Here is a 7,942-nt window from a genome sequence, read left to right as displayed (position 1 = left end):
ATTAAAACAGGTGTTCTTGCAATTAAACAGGTAAAGCAACATAAAAAAAGCATGATTAACATTCTTCTCATTATTAGGACATTACCAACCCAAATTAAGCGACTAGCAAGTCTATCCAACATGATTAAACATATTTTCAAGGAATAAGGATTAAAACTAGGTAAGTCCTTAATAGGCATTCCCGTCAAATTTATGCACATACAAGAAATAAATAAAGTGTTTAATCATGATATTATTGGGACAAAAAGAACATGTAGGGGGAGAATACCACTTGCCTTCCTCGGCAAACTGGGAGTACTCTTCTTCGAACGGTGGCTGCTCCTGAACTTGCTCCTCCGTGAACGTCACGTCATCTACATGATCACACAAGGCAAACAAATAAAGAATGAGTAAAACAGTACAAAAAACATGTGCAAAGGCTTACAACAAACTTCTAAAACTAACATTCATGCAGAGACGATCGCGTGAGCGTGAGAATCGCTGAAATCGGATTTAAAACGACGAAGATATGAGATAAACAGGTTCCAGGGGCTAAAAAAGAATTAACTATATACTTTAGGGGCTAGCAAAGAATTTTAGAAAGATATATTGAACAGAACATGTAATTATAGAAAAGAACAAGGTTACATATGCAAGATTACATGACTCAGGTTGAAAAGAAAGAATGTAAGTTTTTCCAGGGAGTTTCACACAAGATTGCAAGGCACAAGAATGAAAAGAAGAAATATTAGATAGGCCGGGGGTAGATCAGAAAATGGCCTTACCATCTTCTACCTCTTGCCAGAGGCACGGCAGGGGTGCGGCGCACCACCAGCGGTGCATGGCTTGCCTCACCGGCACTCGGCACGGTAGGGAAGGGAGCCGGCGCATGAGAGGAGCGCGTTGAGAGGGAAGAAAGGAGCCTCACCGGCGGCGAGCCTCATAAGTCGTGTCTCCCATATCGCCCGGGTTTGCAAGATCCTTAAACACTACCAAGGTGGCTGGCTAGGGATTCACTACGAGGCATTTACAAAGATTCCCTTGTAGGTAGTAGTCCACTAAGGTTTCGACAGTTGCATGTGCATAACCCTCCTGTAAGGTGAGTATCTACAAAGAGAATACCACTCAAAGGAGCCGAGCTATACCCCATCACAAGATACCCTCTTGCCCTTTCGGTAAGACTACCACACACAAGAGTCTCTAATTAATAAGTCAAGACTAGAGCCCGTTAGTCTTATGATTGTACTATTTTCCTAGGTGCTCACTCCATGTTCGAGTTAAGGCATGTGAGTGGTTGTAATTAACAAAGTACATAACATAAGTAAATTAGGTTCATCATTATTCATTACTTCCCATCATTATTCATTACTTTCCACCATAAACCAGGTATAGCAGCTAGCATATCTACCCAACAATAAAGTAAACCCGGATTAACAAAGAATAATATGGAAACTAGGTACAACCTTAAATAGGACCCATCATATTAATTAGGACTCAAGCGTGCATAACATATATGTTTCATATATAAATGTGGTATAGGACAGAATGTGATCAAGGGCACAACTTGCCTTCCTTAAAGTTCTGATGCTATTAAGAGTCTTCGAAGTCTTCTTCTTGAAATTCCTCGAGTTGCGCTTCTTCTAGCGTCACACAAGCATCCAAAACCACTAAACAAGCAAACAAAGAACTAAAATAAGAAAACAATACACCAAACAGTAACAACAAAGCAAAATAAGGTCATAAAACTATTCTATGCATCAACACGAACTCATAGGCTCAAGAATCGTTTAAAACAGATTTAAAACACTAAAGATATGAGCTAAACAAGGTTCAGGGGTGTAACTGCGACCAAACTAAACTTCAAGGGGCTAAACTTAAAGAAACTGAGGGCTAAAACCTAATTAAACATACAAACCAAAGGGCTAACACGCAAAAAGACTAAATCGGGATGTCGAGCACGATTTTGTACAAGGACAGGGGCTAAAACAGAAGAAAACGAACTTAAATCTAATTATTTTTGAACTGCGTAGGACTTTGGGTGCAAAAACTAGAAAATACAGGGACTCTAGCAAAAACAGCGTGGGCGGCTCAGTTAACCAGTACGCAGCCGGTTTGACACGGGATTGGACTTGATCTAGGCCGTTGATCCGTGATCAGACGACTGCGGTGTGACGGGACGTGAGCGGTGGCGTTGTGAGTGACGGAGGGCAGCGACGCTACAGCAGAACTCGCCGGACTTGGCTCGATCTCGAGCTTCCAGCCACGATCCTCAACGGGATCAAGCTCTACAGAGAGCTAGGGACACAGCGAAGCAGCCCAGGTTATTCTTGCAGCAGCAGAGCTGACGTCAGCTTAGTTGACCAGTACGCAACCAGTTTGACTCGGGATTGGACTTGATCTGGGCTGTTGATCCGCGATTGGACAACTGCGGTGTGACGGGACGTGAACGCTGGCGCTATAGCGGAACTCACCAGACTTGGCTCAATCTTGAGCTTCCAGCCACGATCCTCGACGGGATCAAGCTCTAGAGAGAGCTAGGGACACAGTGAAGTAGCCCAGGTTGTTCTTGCAGCGGCAGAGCTAACGTCGGCACGACGCAGTGGGGTGGCTCGGCGGCGAAGCAGCAACTCCAGTGAGCTCGAGCAAAGGCTGGAGGTCACGGGATCGCAAAAGATCTGCACCGAAAGCTTCCTCACCTCGACGTGGATCTCTTGGTGGTGCTCTAGTCGATGGGGAGGCGCCGATGGAGGAGATCGATGGTGGCGGGTCTTGCGGCTAGGGTTTCACACTCGTGCGACGGCGCTGGGGCTCAGCGGGGGTTTTGGGCGAAAAGGGGATAGCAGAGGTGGTGGCGGTGGCCATATAGGCGGTTGGGGGTTGCTCCTTGGCGTGTGCGCCATAAACCATGAGGCAGATGCGGGGGCAGCCACGACTCGGTTGAGCTCGGGTCGGACCCAGCGCGCTGGAGGAGATGACGGTCGGGGCCCACAGCGCAGAGAGAAGTTGCGGAGGCGGAAAGGAGCTGGGGCGCCATCGACGTCGACGGCAACTGCGCTGAGCGGAAGCTGAGCCGCCGACGTGCTACTGCTATTGCGGCCTAGCTGGGCTGAAAGGAAGAAGAAGACACGAGCCAAAGGAAGAAGAAGGCTGGAGCTAGAAGAAGAAAGAAAGAAAAGAACAAAAAGACAAACTTTGCCATTTTCAAAAGGGATTCAAACAAACTTGAATTCAAATCTGAAATTTGAACTCAGCAAAAAAAAACAATGCACCAGCATGAATGCAACAATGCAAACCTATGATTCTTTAATTAAATTTCAGAAAAACAAATAAATGCCTAGAAAATCAAAGAAAACCTTAGAAAATCCTAAAATCCTTAAACAAGCTCAAATAAATTCTAGAAAATCCTAATAAATTTTATTAACTTGCAAATGATGAAAAATTAGGGTGTTACAGTTAGTGTGCTTGGTTGTGTATGCTACAATGCACCAAAGTTTATCCTAACTATGCGGAGGCCAGGATGGTCTTAGTATGATTGTATCACATTTGATGTTATTTTCTAAGATTAATAAATATTCCTTTATCGAAAAAGGTGGAAGAGCAAGGACATGAATGGCAGTTGTCTGCCTGCTAAAATAATCATGCAACTTAGATTTTAAGCTTCCCTTCATTTCTCTTTAACATGTCGAAGCAAAGAACTGTGAATGGTACTCAACATTAATAACGCTTACTAGTTCTTAATGCTTAAAATGTTAGTTACTCCTTTAACAAAATCATAGTAGAAAAATAGGCAAAGCAGATCACGGATGCGTCTTGGATCACGGCACATCAAATCAACAACCAAGATTCGAACTGAACCTGAATGAATATTTTTGAATCCGTGCCTCGCAACCCCCAACATCTTATTTTCTCAGACATCCCCATACTCTTCTGCCCTATGGCTCCGTATACGCACTTTCTTAAATTCAAATAGCGGAAAACATCTATAGGCCGATGCTAATATCAACAAGGTTGGTCTGCTTTTCAGGAACGCTTGAATGAATAAGTACATGACCGATACCCCCTCGCGGGCTGCAGGATTCATCATGGTAAGAGAGTTTGTGCTTGGTGATTAGAGCTAATTTTTCGCATGCAGACTGTTAAAGGAAAACAATAAATCAAATCATTTTTCAAGGGAGACGCGTAGAAAGACACACAGTTCTCATTGCTTGTAGTTCATCCGTACGAAAGACTGGAACTAGGTTGTAAAATTTGTTTATTCAAATATGAAATATACATAGTGCAGTCATTAACAAGCATGCAGATCATGATCAGATACATTTGGACCCGTGTACAGTACATATCGATTGTGAGGAAGAAGCTGCTTTCTGGTCAGATAAATCTAGTGCATTCTTCAGCACTCAGAACAGAGGCTAGATTGAAATTCGCCAACTTGCAGGAAAGAATTGACAACTACCATATATATGAATATGATCACGACAGTAAGAGAAACAATATGTTCGAGAGATGGAAAAAAGGTCAGGAAACGCTTTATGGAATAGAAGCCACAGAGCCAACCTGCCAGCCATGAATCCTATCCTATAAATCCTAAAGATGCCGTGATGAGGATACAAACAATAGAAGCAGCCTTGGTCTACGAAAGAGAGAACCTCAACATATCTTTTCATAGACCATCTGAAACTCTTCTGCCCAACAACTCAGTAGACGTTGTGCCCCTCCTTTTATAACAAGCTTTGGTCTGAGTATTGTTAGCCTCTACGCATTACATTATGGAATCCTCGTGAAGCACGTACGTGACATCTGAATGCAAATAAATTAGTCACCCATGGTTTGTTGTGCGGACTCAAACCTAATACTGAGACAAATTCAATGGCCTATTGTTTGTAGATATGCAAGCAATTGCAAGTACACTCAAAACCACTGTACCGGTGTGGCATTCAAAGACAAAAAGGTGTCATCTTTATTCACAAGTAAGAGAAGTAGGTTTTGCATGCCATTTCCTTCTTGAATTGAGCCCGTAAATAAATGAAAATAAGACTACTCGCCAGTGATGTGATGTCAGAGATAATAGAGCCCGTAATGGATCTGCTGTAGCAGCTACCAGCATAAACCTCCTTGACCATGACGAGACAATCGGATTGAAAAGACAACAAAGATGACACCTTTACGATCTTCGGCACTTCTGCTTCAACGATCTTCGGTGCAGTAACTCCATGAAACGACAGACAAGAAGCTGCCAGGCACATACCTGGTCCTGCATCACCGTAGCACACGTCGAGCATGAGGAGGAGGAGAAGACCGCCACATTAACATTCGCACAAACCAAGCCAGCCGGCGGTGGAACCCACCACTTTTAAGGCTGTTTTTGGGTTGCACGCATAACACGTCTGACTTTCCGATGCCTCACAAATCTCTGTAAGGACCATGAAGAACTAGTGCTGTAATAAGAAATGTTGCAGTTACTTATAATAGTCTTCTGCCTCCTGCTTGTCCTTCCTACACCATATGACCCTAAATGGCTTGAGTTGAGACAAACAAGCACGCCGTACAAATTCATATGTGCAGAGGGATAGCATTGAATGTTGCAGTCCCTCCTATTGATGCACTCTTATGCGCTTGCTACATGTTGGTTTTGAGCAACTCTACTCGACTACGGAAGAAGGTCAAGCACTCAAATACGATGGTAACGACTACTGACGAAAGACACACAATTACCAGGGCAGCAATGAAGTTAAAGATTGCTTGACCAATATTCTTTGTACAGTGGGATGGATCCCTATTTACAGGAAGACGAAGGGTTACTTTCCCCCTTACTTTGTTGCCCTCGGTTACCTAGCTACTACATTAATCCTAGGATATGTTGTACAAAATTGACATAAGGGTAAAATAGAGATTACACAACCGGCTGGTGCCTTAATGTTTCCATAGCCAAAATCACATGAGTCATGCTTCCCTTGAGCTTTGACCCTTCATGTTGTGGAGGCATCATGAATTTTTTTTTTTCTTTTGGTCTGGTGGCACCTTACCTTCCTTAGGCCCAAATGAAGCTGACGTCCCTGTCTACCACGCATCGCGTTCATGGCCTGGCCGAAACCTGCTAACAATAAACATGAAAACATGGGGTTACAGACCGAGATGCCATTACTCGAAGGTGACGACCCTCTGCAGATTCGCTTCCGCGAATCACCCATGACCTTCGATGGCAGTAGCACAACGAAGGTTGTATGGTCGCTCACAATCTGCATTTTGAGATGGCAGTGGCACAACGAAGGTTGTATGGTTTCCTAAACCTAACGTGCGTGGTTACCACCTTGGTGTGAATCTCCAACATAAGCCGCAGGCAAGGGCTGACTGCGAGATGCCGAACCTTCGAAATAACATATCCTACTAAGAAACATCACTTCCGCACCTTGGAGTTGGCCTGAGTTGAATGTCATATGCCTTCTTCATTTGCTTTGAATTATTCTGTAACGGTAAGGTTTTTTTCATTCAATCTATTTGGAATGTCTTGTACTCTCTCCCATAACAAATAAGCAACAATTTAAGTTATACATCCACATAAAGTAACAGTTTAAACATCCACACTGTCTTCAAAACACAAATTTGAATTGCACTTAACTTCTCGTCATAAAACAAGCAGTGCTCTTAAAACTGCGGAAAACATAATCACAACATAATCTAGAATAACCCAAAACATGGACATATTGTTTCGTCTCATGCTGCCTCCCACACCCACCACTATGCCTCACCGGCCAGAACACCAAGGCATTTCATCAAACTCATTCCCTTCTTGCCTTCCTTAAAACAAACAAAACCAACAGTCAATACGAGTAGTGTTAGCTCAATCCATGGTCCCAAGCTCCAGCCACCTTTTTGAACATGGTGATTGTCAATGTATATCACCTTTTTGAACATGGTGATGGTCCCAAGCTCCTCGCATCTACAGTCTTCGCACCTTGCGGATGTATGCAACTCTCACGGTGGACAACAGGAGCCTATACTCATCTTGCACAGGCACGTAATCATATGCTGACTACCAGAGATGAAGAAACCAGTGTCTCGGTGCCTGCTGCCTGCCATGCCCACAACAAGTGCTGAAGATTCTAGAAAAAAGAACTGTGATGCTGCCGACCAATATCACTTTGGTCTCGTGGAGCAAATAGAGCAATGCAATCTGTGCAACCTTGCAAACCAACCATCGATATTATAGTGACAGTTCACACTACGGTCTCTGCTTTTAAGACACTGTTCGTTCGGGTGCAATAATGGGTTGCTTTAGTGAGTTAACAACGATATGATTCAGACACACCTCATGTCATTGAATTTTCATGTCGTATATATATCCATCAGTATAGTCATTTTCTTTTTTTCCAAAGTTCCAACGTCCCATGCGCAAGAGGAAATAATTTATAATTAGGCAGTTACAAGTTGTGTTTTAGCGAACTCTGTTCTTGCATAAAGAAAAGGAGAGAGTAAACTCTGTTCCTGAATTATGAAACAGAGGAAGCAGCAGAGGATTCTGTCATTCAGGTTTCTTCCTTTGCTAGATCATCCACTGCCAATTCTGAAAACCATAGCTTGTCTTGATTGAGCTAGCCAGCAGCTTGTTCAAGATTAAGACCAATTTGTATTTGAAGTCCTAAGAGGGAATTCTGCATGCAACTACCTACAACACACTTAAAAAAAGGAATGTTGTACTTATTCTATCTCATTGCGTAACCAGACATGTTTGGTCCCTAACATGTTTCTTGTAGATTACCTCTAGTCAAATCCTAGTTATGGACAACAAGAACAACAACAAAATTATCTGAACTCTTGAAGGAACATGAACTTTCCAAACTCAAGGAGATTAACAGGTTTCAACCCCACCGTTGTGACAACGGCACATAAAGATTGTGTATTATAGTTGCCCACATACCCCTTCATAAATTTAGAGGCTTCCAGTTAGGTTTTAGATAACGTTATT

Source organism: Setaria italica, chromosome VIII, assembly GCF_000263155.2.
Source record: "Setaria italica strain Yugu1 chromosome VIII, Setaria_italica_v2.0, whole genome shotgun sequence".
Lineage (NCBI taxonomy): Eukaryota > Viridiplantae > Streptophyta > Magnoliopsida > Poales > Poaceae > Setaria > Setaria italica.
This window is presented reverse-complemented; position numbering follows the sequence as displayed.